This window comes from Macaca mulatta, chromosome 12 (assembly GCF_049350105.2).
Source record: "Macaca mulatta isolate MMU2019108-1 chromosome 12, T2T-MMU8v2.0, whole genome shotgun sequence".
In the NCBI taxonomy this organism is placed as follows: Eukaryota; Metazoa; Chordata; class Mammalia; order Primates; family Cercopithecidae; genus Macaca; species Macaca mulatta.
In genome coordinates this window covers 123,509,810-123,524,354 of record NC_133417.1, presented here as the reverse complement: position 1 = coordinate 123,524,354, position 14,545 = coordinate 123,509,810, and the positions used below count along the sequence as shown (strand labels likewise).

Here is a 14,545-nt window from a genome sequence, read left to right as displayed (position 1 = left end):
AAGATAGTAAAAATAATAATCAATAAATACTGAGGGAACTCAGAGGCCGGCGCTGGTGCGGGTCCTCTGTATGCTGAGCACCGGTCCCCTGGACCCACTGTACTTTCTCCATACTTTGTCTCTGTGTCTTATTCCTTTTCTCAGTCTCTCGTCCCACCTGACGAGAAATACCCACAGGTGTGGAGGGGCTGGTCCCCTTCAATTACACAGATAGGAACCCTGAGGTCCTGAGATCAGATCAATGGCTCCAGGTCACACAGTTGATTAGATGGGGAGGCAAATAGGCTGGAGGCCTTCTAGGAAGGTTCTCCTTGTTCTTAAAAAGGGATGTACAATCATGTGTTACTTAAGGACAGGGATACATTCTGAGAAATGTGTCAGGTGATTTTGTAGTTGTGCAAACATCATAGTGTGTACTTACACAAACCTAGGTTGATTGATCTAGCCTGTTGCTCCTAGACCACAAACCTGCACAGCATGTTACTGTACTGAATGCTGCAGGCAATTATAACACAATAGCAAATATTGTGCATCTAAATCTAGAAAAGGTGCTGTAACATGGGGCACATGGTGGCTCACGCCTGTAATCCCAGCACTTTGGGAGGCCGAGGTGGGCAGATCACCTGAGGTCAGGAACTGGAGACCAGCCTGACCAACATGGAGAAACCCCGTCTCTACCAAAAATACAAAAATTAGCCAGGTGTGGTGGCACGCACCTGTAACCCCAGGTACTCAGGAGGCTGAGGCAGGAAAATCGCTTGAACGCGGGAGGCGGAGGTTGCACTGAGCCGAGATCGCGCCACTGTACTCCAGCCCGGGCGACATGGGGAGACTCCCCCTCAAAAAAAAAAAGCAATAATCTCATGGGACCATTGTTGTACATGTGGTCCGCCACTGATTAAAACATTGTTATGTAGGCCGGGTGCGGTGGCTCACGCCTGTAACCCCAGCACTGTGGGAGGTCGAGCCAGGTGGACCACAAGATCAGGAGTTTGAGACCAGCCTGGCCAATATGGTGAAACCCCATCTCTACTAAACATACAAAAAAATTAGCCAGGTGGCACATGCCTGTAATCCCAGCTACTTGGGAGGTTGAAGCAGGAGAATTGCTTGAATCCGGGAGGTGGAGGTTTCAGTGAGCTGAGATCCCGCCACTGCACTCCAGCCTGGTGACAGAGCGAGACTCCATCTCAAAAAAACAAAACAAAACAACAAAAAATGTTGTTATGTGGCACATGACTGTAACAGGGCTATTTTCTTGCTTCAAGATGCCGTCACCTGCGTATGATGCTGGAACCACAGCCACCATCTTGGACTGCTGGGGAGCGGTTTAGGAGGATATGCCAGCACCTGAGGATGGCACAGCAGAAGTGATGGAGACCTCACCGAGCCCCTGAATTAGCCAATCCTGGAATTACTCTGCTCTGGGCTTCTTGTTACTTATAATTTAAGCCACTTTCAGTTGGGTTTTCTTTACTTTTCTTTCTTTCTTTTTTTTTTTTTTTTAATACGTAGTCTCACTTTGTCACCAGGCTGGAGTGCAATGGCGTGATCTTGGCTCACCACAACCTCCGCCTCCCAGGTTCAAGTGATTCTCCTGCCCCAGCCTCCTGAGTAGCTGGGATTACAGGCATGTGCCACCACGCCCGGCTAATTTTTTTGTATTTTTAGTAGAGATGGGGGTCTCACCATGTTGGCCAGGCTGATCTCAAACTCCTGATGTCAAATGATCCACCCGCCTTGGCCTCCCAAAGTGCTGGGATTATAGGCTGAGCCACTGCGCCTGGCCTCAGTTGGGCTTTCTGACATCTACAGCCAAGAGCATCCAAACTAGTACTTTGGGTAAATTTTATATTTTCCCATAAAACTGGAGGCTGGTGTGCTGGCCATGCCTGTAACTCTGGGAGGCCAAGGGGGCGGGTCACTTGAGGTCAGGAGTTCCAGACCAACCTGGCCAACATAGCGAAACTCCATTTCTTTTTTTCTTTTTTCTTTCTTTGTTTTCTTTCTTTCTTTCTTTCTTTTTTTTTTTTTGAGACGCAGCCTCTCTCTGTTGCCCAGGCTGGAGTGCAGTGACACGATCTTGGCTCACTGCAACCTCTGGCTCCTGGGTTCAAGCAATTCTCCTGCCTCAGCCTCCCTAGTAGCTGGGACTACAGGCATGCACCACCACGCCTGGCTAATTTTTTTTGTATTTTTAGTAGAAACAGATTTCCTCATGTTGGCTGGGCTGGTCTTGGCCACCACACCCGGCTGTGAAACCCTATTTCTACAAAAAATACGACAATTAGCTGAACGTGGTGGTGGATGCCTGTAGTCCCAGCTACTTGGGAGGCCGTGGTGGGAGAATCTATTTTTTATTTTATTTTATTTTATTTTTATTTAAATAGAGACAGCATCTCACTATGTTGCCCAGGCTGGGCTCGAATGATCTCTTGATCCCGGAGGTCAAGATTGCAGTGAGCCATGATTGCGCCACTGTACTCTGTCTCAGAAAAATGAAGGAAGGAAGGAGAAAGAAAGCAAAAAAAGAAAAAAAAGAAAAAAGAAAAGAAAAGACGTGGAGAAGACTGGGCACGGTGGCTCATTCCTGTAATCCCAGCACTTTGGGAGGTTGAGGCAGGCAGATCCCCTCAGGTCAGGAGTTCGAGACCAGCCTGGCCAACATGGTGAAACCCTGTCTCTACTAAAAATACAAAAATTAGCTGGGGATGGTGGCGGCTCCTGTAATCCTAGCTACTCATGAGGCTGAGGCAGGAGAATCGCTTGAACCCAGGAGGCGGAGGTTGCAGTGAGCCGAGAACGTGCCATTGCACTCCAGCCTGGGTGACAGAGCGGGACTCTGTCTCAAAAAAAAGAAAAAAAGAAAGAAAGAAAGAAAGTAGTGGAGAAAAAAATAGGACACAAAACTGGGTAAATTTTGAATAACTGATATGATTGCACCTCTGTAAACAAAAATGGATTAAGAAAAATATAAGGCTGGGCGTGGTGGCTCATGCCTGTAATCCCAGCACTTTGGGAGGCCGAGGTGGGCAGATCACAAGGTTAGGAGTTTGAGAACAGCCTGGCCAATATGGTGAAACCCCATCTCTACTAAAAATACAGAAATTAGCTGGGTGTGGTGGCAAGTGCCTGAATCATCCCAGCTACTCAGGAGGCTGAGGCAGGAAAATCACTTGAATCCGAGAGGCAGAGGTTTCAGTGAGCTGAGCTGAGATCGTGCCACTGCACTCCAGCCTGGGCGACAGAGCACGATTCTGTCTCAAAAAAAAAAAAAAAAAAAATCTAAAATGCTTCCAGTCATAATCTTTGGTTGATTGACTCATGGGGTACTATTTGTTTATTTTTGTGTGTGTGCTTTGAAAATATTTTCTCATCTTCTATAATGAAAACATATTACTAATTTAATTTTTAAAATTATTATTTTATTAAAACAAACAAAGTAGTCCTCTCTGCTGTCTCTACCTTTCACTTCACATCCATTCTCAGGCCACTCAACTGGGCCCCTGCCTGTATTCCTCCATCCTAAGTTGGTGCTGTCTCCTTGAAAGTCAAACCCATTTGTCATTGTTCAGCCCTTATCACTGATCCTCTGGGTGGCAGCTATGACAATGGAGCATGCCTTTTTCCTCTACCTTTCCTGCCACAGTTTCTCTGGCTCTCCTTTCCCCTCTCTGACAAGCTCCCCTTCTGCTAGCTCTAAATTCACCACTTACAGGCTACCACCTGTATACTCATTACTTTAAAGGAGAAATGTCCACGAAAGCCTCTCTTGGATGCCCCACAGTAGGGGTCCCCAGCTGCTTCCCTCCAACCCTATACCGGTCCTTGGTCTGTTAGGAACTGGGCCACACCACAGGAAGATGGGCAAAGCTTTACCTGTATTTACAGCTGCTCCGCATCGCTTGCATTACCCTCTGAGCTCCGCCTCCTGTCAGATCAGCAGCAGCATTAGATCCTCATAGGAGCTCGCACCCTATCGTGAACTGTGCATGTGAAGGATCTAGGTTGCATGCTCCTTACGAGAATCTAATGCCTGATGATCTGTCACTGTCTCCCACCAACCCCAGATGGGACCATCTAGCTGCTGGAAAACAAGCTCAGGGCTCCCCCTGATTGTACATTATGGTGAGTTGTATAATTATTTCATTATATATTACAATGTAGTAATAATAGAAATCAAGTGCACAATAAATGTAATGCTCTTGAATCATCCCAAACCCCCCTAATCCCCTCCCTCCCCAAGTCCCTGGAAAAACTGTCTTCCACGAAACTGGTCCCTTGTGCCAAAAAGGTTGGGGACTGCTGCCCCACTGGATCTTTAACTTGATTTGTCCAAAGCTACTCCCTCATCCTCATGTGACCCCAACCCTCTCCTTCAGGTCCCCCAACTTGCCAAATGGCATCATCTGTGTTGCCAGATGATTTTGCCCAACTGTAAACGAATGCCATTGTTCTGTGCATGTTTAAGGCAGGTTAGGTTAGGCTATGATGTTTGGTAGGTTTAGGTGTATTTAATGCATTTTCCACTTAGGCTATTTTCAATGTAGGATGAGTTTATTGGGATGTAACCCCTCTATAAGTTAAGAAGCATCTGTGTTTGTCAAATGACCAGATGAACCAATCCTGAGACCTAGTTCCTGGGCGAGGGCATCTCTTAGGCCTAGGTAATGACTTGCCCACTTCATTGCACACATGTCTCTGTGATAGTCCTTAGGCTGTGTAGTAATTCCTGGGGCTGCCCCTGTAACACTTCAAGTGCCTTATGGGTAAGGAGGGTGAATTGTGGGGGAGGGAGTGGAATCAGGGTTGGGGGTTGTGTGCTAGACTTGGAATGACCAGCTTAGAACCCTGGCTCCCCTAGGAACTCTGCACCTTGGGGCATGTTCTTAATCTACTCAAACCTCATTCTGTTTCTCTCCACAAGGGACTGGTAATTTGCATGGAACTACTCTGAGGATTAACCGTGATTACCCAGCGAAAGGACACCTTGCCTGGGCCATCTCAGCTACTCCATACATGTTCCTTGATACTATTGATCTCATTCTGCAACATCAGCATCTGTCCTGGTGGGTGCTCAAGTAAATATTTTATGAATGAATGATAAGAGGGTGTGATCTTTGCCTCCATTTCCCATTGCATCATCCCAAATCAGGCCCTTGGGTCCTCATGCCTGGCCCATTGCAGGTACCTGCAGCCCCTAGCCATCAATTTCGAGCAGGGACTCCCCTGCTCAAAGCCAGTGTCTACACAATCAAATTTGCATCCCTTGTTTTAGCGACATGGTCTCAGCCCAGTTCTCTAGTGTGTGGCATTCCTGCTGCTCCCCTCCACATGCGTCCTGTCTGCCAGCCTGCCCCGATCACTGTCCTGGATTTCTGCCCCATGCCACCCAGAGAAATCCTTTCAGGCAGCTTCCTCAAGATACCAGGTACCTTCCAGCCCTACCATGCCCCCGGCGATATGATACCCTCCCAGGAGTAACCATAACTAATGAAGGTCCAATTCTCAATTTGGGGAGTCTGGCAGCTCTTGAGGGAGGAGGGAGGAGAGTGAGTTCGGTTTTCAAGGAGGCTGATAATGCCTTTCCTTTGAGTACAGTTTCCTTAAGGCTAAAAATAAATTCAACCTCCTCTTCGAAGACTTTTCTGATTACCACAATTATTTGCATTGCCTGGTCACTACTCTATCTCCAGACCCTGGAAAAAATGTCATTTCACAGCCAAACAGAAACGAATGGTTTGGCTATGGTGGGGCACACCTGGGGGAGCCACGGCCTTTCCTTTACAAGACTGTGATCTCTAGGCTGGGGGTGGTGGCTCATGCTTGTAATCCCAGCACTTTGGAAGTCCAAGGCAGGACGATGGATTGGAGAACTGTCTAGAAATTCAAGACCAGCCTGGGCAACACAGTGAGACCCCACCTCTTCAAAAAATTAAAAAAAAAAAAAAAAAAGCCAGACATGGCATGCACCTGTGGTCCCAGTTACTTGAGTGGCTGAGGCAAGACGATTGCTTGAGGTCAGAGGTTGAGGCTGCGTGAAATATGATTTTGCCACTGCACTCCAGCCTGAGTGACAGAGTAAAACCTTGTCTCAGAAACAAACAAACATACAAACTAACTAACAAGCAAAAACAAGACTGAGCTCTCCCCATAGGCAAAAAATGGCGGCCTCCACTTGTTCTTCTCTTCCGCATCCCCAGCACCTTGCACGAATGGAGTGTGATGTTTGTTCTGTTGTGTGGGATGGAAGAACAGAACTACCGAGTGTAGACTATCTACTGAGCACAAGGCCTGCGCACAGCCCTTGTACGTGGGATTTCATTGTCACGATTCTATAAGGAAGGTGATGGTTGCCCCGCTTTATTTATTTATTTATTTTTGAGATGGAGTCTCTCTCTGTCACCCAGGCTGGAGTGCCGTGGCGCGATCTCGGCTCATGCAACCTCTGCCTCCCGGGTTGAAGTTATTCTCCTGCCTCAGCCTCCCAAGTAGCTGGGACTACAGGTGCCCACCACCACACCTGGCTAATTTTTGTGTTTCACCAAGACAGGATTTCACCATGCTGGCCAGTCTGGTCTCGAACTCCTGACCTCAAGTGATCCGCCCACCTCAGCCTCCCAAAGTGCTGGGATTACAGGCGTGAGCCACTGTGCCCAGTCAGTCGCCCCACATTAGAGATGAACAAACGAAGGCTTGGAGAGAATAATGACTCATGCCATCACAGAGCTAACAGGTGACAAAGCCCAAATTCAATTATGGTTTTATTTGACTCCCAATTCCATGCTGTTTCTACTTATCCTCTATCACCAGCCTGGGTAGAAAGTATGTGTCAGCGTCTGCTCTGAAACAGATGACAGAGGCAAACTGGGAAAGCTGAGGAGAGCTTGACAGAAGTTCAGTTTTAGTGCTCTGCAAGGCTACTGGCAGGTGCTGGAAACAGTTCTTCAGGCTGGAGACACTGTTGCCACCCTGGGCCTGAAGGGTCAGGAAGGGAGCCGTTATAAAACATAAAGACAGGTTGGGCGCGGTGGCTCACGCCTGTAATCCCAGCACTTTGGGAGGCCGAGGCAGGCGGATCACCTGAGGTTAGGAGTTCCAGACCAGCCTGGTCAACATGGTGAAACCCCGTCTCCGCTAAAAATACAAAAAATTAGCCAGGCGTGGTGGCAGGCGTCTGTAATCCCAGCTACTTGGGAGGCTGAGGCAGGAGAATTGCTTGAACTGGGAGGTTGCAATGAGCTGAGACCACGCCACTGCACTCTAGCCTGGGCAACAAGAGCGAAACTCTGTCTCAAAAACAAAAAACAAAGACAGAGCTGTGTGGACAGGCCCAGCTGATAGGGGCTGTGACCACTTGTTGAGGGATAAGCCGGTCTGGGGTGAGCCTTGAGGGAGGGAGGAGACAAACCCTCCACCTCCACTCCCATCTCCTCCCGGAGAGCTCCACTGCCAAACTCAGCTATAGCTGGACGACCAAGAGCCCACTGAGGTGTCCACAGGACCAGCTCCAAGCAGGGTGGAGAAGAGGGAGGGGGATGTGGAGAGCAAACGGAAGCCAGCCAAACGAGACCAAAGAAGTGTGGGTCTGGCCAGGTGTGATGGCTCACACCTGTAATCTCAGCACTTTGGGAGGCTGAGGCAGGTGGATCATGAGGTCAGGAGTTCAAGACCAGCCTGGCCAAGATGGTGAAACCCCGTCTCTACTAAAAATACAAAAATTAAAAGGCCGGGCGCGGTGGCTCAAGCCTGTAATCCCAGCACTTTGGGAGCCCGAGGCGGGCGGATCACAAGGTCAGGAGATCGAGACCACAGTGAAACCCCGTCTCTACTAAAAATACAAAAAATTAGCCGGGCGCGGTGGCGGGCGCCTGTAGTCCCAGCTACTCAGGAGGCTGAGGCAGGAGAATGGCGGGAACCCGGGAGGCGGAGCTTGCAGTGAGCCGAGATCGCGCCACTGCACTCCAGCCTGGGCAACAGCGTGAGACTCCGTCTCAAAAAAAAAAAAAAAAAAAAAATACAAAAATTAGCTGGGCATGGTGGCGGGTGCCTGTAATCCCAGCTACTCAGGAGGCTGAGGCAGAGAATCGCTTGAACCCAGGAGGTGGAGGTTGCAGTGAGCCAAGATCCTGCCACTGCATTCCAGCCTGGGCAACAGACCAAGACTCTGTCTCAAAAAAAAAAAAAAAAAAAAAAAAAAAGAGGTGCGGGTCTGGCATGGGGGCGGTGGGGTATTGACGCATCAGGGTGGAGGCTGGTGCCACCACCTTTCATCTTGTGGCCAAGGTGACTCCTCAAGGACTTCCTGCTCTCAAGCTCCAGCCCCTCAACCCATTCACCGCTCAGAGCCAGGGTGATTCTCCTAAAATACCACCCAGATCATGTCCCATGTCCCAGCCCTGCTCAAAATCACTCAATGGTTTCCTTTGTAAACCAAAAATAAAATTCAATGCCCCCTCCCCCCAACCATCTGAATGGACTTCCTCCTCTGCCAGGGCATTCCAAAGTTAACCTGAAAGACTGGTTCAGGGCCGGGCCAGTGGCTCACACTTGTAATCCCAAGGATTACACCTTTTTTTTTTTTTTTTTTTTTTTTTTTTGAGACGGAGTCTCGCTCTGTCACCCAGGCTGGAGTGCGGTGGCCGGATCTCAGCTCACTGCAAGCTCCGCCTCCCGGGTTCACGCCATTCTCCTGCCTCAGCCTCCCGAGTAGCTGGGACTATAGGCGCCCGCCACCTCGCCCGGCTAGTTTTTTGTATTTTTTTAGTAGAGACGGGGTTTCACCGTGTTAGCCAGGATGGTCTCGATCTCCTGACCTCGTGATCCGCTCGTCTTGGCCTCCCAAAGTGCTGGGATTACAGGCGTGAGCCACCGCGCCCGGCAAGGATTACACTTTTGGGAGGCCAAGGTGACCAAATCACTTGAGGCCAGGAGTTCAAGACCAGCCTGGCCAAGATGGTGAAACCCTGTCTCTATTAAAAATACAAAAAAAATCGGCCGGGCGCAGTGGCTCAAGCCTGTAATCCCAGCACTTTGGGAGGCCGAGACGGGCGGATCACGAGGTCAGGAGATCGAGACCATCCTGGCTAACAGGGTGAAACCCCGTCTCTACTAAAAAATACAAAAAGCTAGCCGGGCAACGTGGCGGGCGCCTGTAGTCCCAGCTACTCGGGAGGCTGAGGCAGGAGAATGGCGTAAACCCGGGAGGCGGAGCTTGCAGTGAGCTGAGATCCGGCCACTGCACTCCAGCCCGGGGACAGAGCGAGACTCCGTCTCAAAAAAAAAAAAAAAAAAATTAGCCAGGCATGGTGGTGGGCACCTGTAATCCCAGCTACTTGGGAGAATGAGGCAGAAGAATCACTTGAACCCAGGAGGCAGAAGTTGCAGTGAGCCAAGATGACACAACTGTACTCCAGCCTGAGCAACAGAGTGAGACTCCATAAAAAAAATAAAAAATAAAAAATAAAACCCTCCAGGTCTTTAGATAATAACTCTTTCAATCAATTGCCAATCAGAAAAATTTTAAATCTACCTATAACTTGGAAGCTCCCTTCAACACACACACACATTCTGTGCCCCTGTCCCCCCAACTCTGACTACCTTGGGCCATGTGTTCTCAGGGTCTCCTGAGGGCTGTGTCAAGGACCACAGTCACTCATATTTGGTTCAGAATAAATTTCTTCAACTATTTTACAGAGTTTGAATGTTTTCATTGACATCTTTAGGGTGAACTTTGAAGTCCTTAAGGAGGCCCTGAGGCTCTATAGACCTGACCCCTGCCACCTCCCCAGTCTCCTCTTGGGCCATGCCCCAGTGCCCACCACTCTCCGGCCACACCGCTCTCCTGGAGGTTTCTGGAACACTCCAAGCTCTTTCAGCTTCAGGGGTGTCTCCACACCTTCACATAGCTTGATCCTTCTGCTTAGAAGGGCCACAGCATCCTTGCCTGCCGCCCCCCACGGCCTGTCCCCTCTGTAGCTACCCTTTCATGCCACCTTCTGCCAACCTAAGTGAGGTGCCCGGGTGCCACTCTTTTGTTTTTGTTTTCTGAGATGCAGTCTCACTCTGTTGCTCAGGCTGGAGTGCAGTGGTGCAATCTTGGCTGGCTGCAAGCTTTGCCTCCTGGGTTCAAGCAATTCTCTTGCTTCAGCCTCCCCAGTAGCTGGGACTATAGGCATGCACCACCATGCCTGGCTAATTTTTTGTATTTTTAGCAGAGACGGGTTTCACCGTGTTAGCCAGGATGGTGTCGATCTCCTGACCTGGTGATCTGCCTGCCTCGGCCTCCCAAAGTGCTGGAATTACAGGCGTGAGCCACCACGCCCTGCCTTGGGTGCCACTCTTTTAGGGCACTGAGTCAACTTTCCTTCAATGTATGTATCACAGTTTGTAAAGATACCTTTGCTTATGAGATGAGTTGCTAATATCTGTCCTGCTTTCCCCACTGAACTGTAAACTCCAAGAGAGTGGGGACTGCATTGTATTTACTTCTGTATCCCCACAGGCCTGGCACACAGTAGGCCCCTCATAAATGCTTGTTAAATAATGCTTGGTCTTAATGGTATTGGGGTTGAGTCCTGGCTATTAAAAAGGGGTTCCCCTTTTTTTCTCCAGTTTTTGTTTGAGACAGATGGTAGCTCAGGCTGTTGCCCAGGCTGGAGTGGCATAATCACAGCTCACTGCAGCCCTCACCTCCTGGGGTCAAGCTAACCTTCCACCTCATCCTACCAAGTAGCCGGGACTACAGGCACGCACCAGCATGACCAGCTAATGTTTTTATTTTTTTAAAGAGATGGGTCTCACTATGTTGCGCAGGCTGGTCTTGAACTCCTGGGCTCAAGCGATTCTTCCGCCTGGGCTTGGCGAAAATGCAGGATTACAGGTGTGAGCCATTGCGCCGGCCAGGGCTCCCGTTTTCTAGCCAAATAGTGCTGGTCAGATTCTGCCCTCTAGTGGTCATATCTGGGAACTGATTGTGGCTTGTTCCAACCCCTCCCTAGATGTTTTTGACTTGCTGGAAGTAAATGGAACTCAATAGAAAGTACTGAGTGCAGGCCCTGGGCTAGGCATCTGGCCAAGATGAATTATGACCTAGACCCTGGCCCCCAGAATTCCCCCTCAAGTCAATGACCAGAGCTATATAGATCTGTGCTGTTTCTTTGCTTTCTTTCTTTCTTTTTTTTTTTGAGATGGAGTTTTGCTCTTGTTGCCCAGGCCGGAGTGCAATGGCACCATCTCGGCTCACCGCAACCTCCGCCTCCCAGGTTCAAGCGATTCTTCTGTCTCAGCTTCTCAAGTAGCTGGGATTACAGGCATGCGCCACCACGCCTGGCTAATTTTGTATTTTTAGTAGAAACGGCGTTTCTCCATGTTGGTCAGGCTGGTCTCAAACTCCTGACCTCAGGTGATCCGCTCACCTCGGCCTCCCAAAGTGCTGGGATTACAGGCGTGAGCCATTGCACCTGGCCAGATTTGTGCTGTTTCACATGGTAGCCACTAGCCACTTGTGGCCACTGAGCACATAAAATGTGGTTAGTGAAACTGTAAAACTGAATTTTTAATTTTATGTAATTTTAATTCATTTAAACTTAAATCTAAACATTGGCTGCTCTGTCTATGGAGTAGCCATTCTTTATTCCTCTATTTTCTTAATAAACTTGCTTTCGCTTTACTCTAAAAATAAAACAATAATAAAATAAACCTTGATGCTTATTTCAGTTATTGGAAAACACTCAAGTATGTACATTTTACAGTTTTTAGATTTGATCTAAATACAGATCCTATATTTCTGATGAAAAAGTAACATCCTAATTGAGATATGCAGTAAGTGTTAAATACACACCAGATTTTGAAGATTTAGCATTTACAAATCCCATTAAAAATTCACCTGTGGCTGGGTACGGAGGCGCATGCCTGTAATCCCAACACCTTGGGAGGCAGAGGTGGGTGGATCACTTGAGGTCAGGAGTTCAAGACCAGTCTGACCAACATGGTGAAAACCCATCTCTACTAAAAATACAAAATTAGCTGGGCGTGGTGGGGCATGCCTGTAATCCCAGCTACCTGGGAGGCTGAGGCAGGAGAATCTCTTGAACCCAGGAGACAGAGATTGCAGTGAGCTGAGATCGCGCCATTGCACTCCAGCCTGGGCAACAGAGTGAGACTCCATCTCAAAGAAAAGAAAAGAAAAGAAAAGACTCTCAACCTACCAAAGCAGAATCTGCATTTTAACATGATCCCCAAGCGATCTATTTGCACATTAAAGTTTGAGAAGCAGTCGCCTGTTAGACATCCAAGTGGTGATATAGGCAGCAGTCCTCTGCTTGCTCAGAGACATAGGAAGCAAAGTCGAGGCTGAGAGTGAGGCTGCAGAGGGGGTGAGGGAGTTCTGAAGGGACTGTAGAAAGTGTGGAGTAACTGCCTAGGACAGGTGTGTTAGTATGAACAGACAAGTTAGTGTGCATGAACTTAAAGAGAGATCAGTCAGGACCGTTGCATGTTTTTACCCCCACTTTCGGCTGTGTGGGTGCAGAGCTGAGATTTTGCTGCTGAGAATCATAAGGTACAGTTGAGACTGCATGCAAAGGAGTAATTATAATATTGGAATCCAAGCTAGTCAAGGAGGAAAGTGAGGATGTGAGGGACAAGAAAGAGGTGGTGGTCAGGTGGAGTGGCTCACTCCTGTAATCCCAGCACATTGGGAGGCTGAGGCAGGAGGATCACTTGAGCCCAGGAGTTTGAGACCAGCCTGGGCAACATAGGGAGACCCCGTCTTTACAAAAATTACAAAAATTAGCCAGGTGCAGTGGTGTGTGCCTGTGGTCCCGGCTACTCGGGAGGCTGAGGTGGGAGGATATCTTGGGTTGGGAATAAGAGGAAATCTCTGTTGGCTTTTCTTGAGGAGTAGAGTTGTTTAGACATAAGCAAGTGACTATGAGGAGGAGCTTCCTAACTGGGGGCAAGAGAGTGGGAGAATGAGGCCCAAGATGGACAAGGAGAGGAGCTCGAAAGTTGAGAATCCCCCGGTATTCTGACTGGCAGAGGTGGTGGAGGTCCATGGCGAGAGGGCAGGGTGTAAGGGCACAGCTGGAGCCTGGCTCTGCTGAGCTCCCAGCTCAGGCAAGTTCATCCCTCCAGGCGCTGCTTAGTGTGAAAGGATGTTGTGTTCATCACTGGGAGAATCACTGGGCTTCTATCTCACAAACAACAATAACAATGAACATTTTAACTCTGCCCTAAGCATTGGACGGCTGCTATTATTTTTCATTCTTACAGCTACCCTGTATTATTACCACCCTTTTAACAGATACGGCACCAAGGCTCACAGCAGTTAAGTAATATGCCTAAGGTCACACAGACACCAAAGACATTTGAATTTGGATTCAAACCCAGGTCTGTCTAGCACCAAAGCTTGCTGGTGCGGCTGGCGATTTACCTGGGAGCGTTTGTTTATGCTTCCACTGAAGATTCTGATTCACAGGTCTGGAAAGAAGTATCCCCAAGGGAATGTGCATGTTTTCACAAGTAGCTCAGGTGTCTCTGAGGGTCAGGGAAGATTGGAAAGCATTTCGATGGCCCTGCCTGCAGCATGGTGGATGCCAGGCTGGTTCGGTGGCCCAGCTTCCTCATGGTATCACCCACTTCCAGTTATAGCAGTTTCAGTCACCATCAACATTCGCCATGTGCCTTTCTCACTGCCTTTCACCTAGATGACCTCAGCTGAGGAAGGCGCCGGAAGTCACAGGAGGTACAGAACTGCAGTATGATTTCTTTTCTTTTCTTTCTTTTTTTTTTTGAGACAGATTTTTTTTTTTTTCTGTTGCCTAGGCTGGAGAGCAGTGGTGTGATCTCGGCTCACTGCAACCTCTGTCTCCCAGGTTCAAGCGATTCTCCTGCCTCAGCCTCTGGTGTAGCTGGGACTACAGGCACGCACCACCATACTCGGCTAATTTTTTGTATTTTTAGTAGAGACAGGGTTTCACTGTATGTTAGCCAGGCTGGTGTCAAACTCCTGACCTCAGGTGATCCACCCGCCTTGGCCTTCCACAGTGCTGGGATTATAGGCGTGAGCCACTGCGACCAGCTGCAGTGTGAGTTCTAAGTAGAGAGATGGGCCTCCCGCCTCACAGTCCTTTAGTGCCAAAGCTGGAACAAAACCTCACTTCTGAGACATCCAAATCCACCATTCTTTCCACTCCCTGTTTCCTTAGGAAAGTGCTAAATAATGTTTACGAGTAATACGGCCAATTTTAAGGGGGAGGAGCCCCCATACCCCACCCCCACCTCCCCAATAGTCTCTATCATTCAAGCCTGAGAGGCTCCCTCCACCCCACCTTAGAACATTAGCATTCAATTCAACACATGCTGGGTCAGGGCCGCGCCCAGGCCTAGGGGTGAATGAGACATTGTCCTTGCCCTCCAGTGGGGAGAAACAGGCACTTTCACCTTGGGCTGGGTTCAATGCCTCAATTCAGTCAATACGTCCTCTGAAAAAAAGCAACTTTGGGCCTGGCACAGTGGCTCACGCCTGTAATCTCCTGAGGCC

The 14,545-nt window shown here is 48.9% G+C and overlaps 1 protein-coding gene across 1 annotated transcript in view; it reads right to left on the bottom strand.

The window, feature by feature from the left end:
* The window catches only part of PNKD (PNKD metallo-beta-lactamase domain containing), a 78,525-nt gene that overhangs the window by 37,216 nt on the left and 26,764 nt on the right, over window positions 1–14,545 (bottom strand). The window lies entirely within an intron of this gene.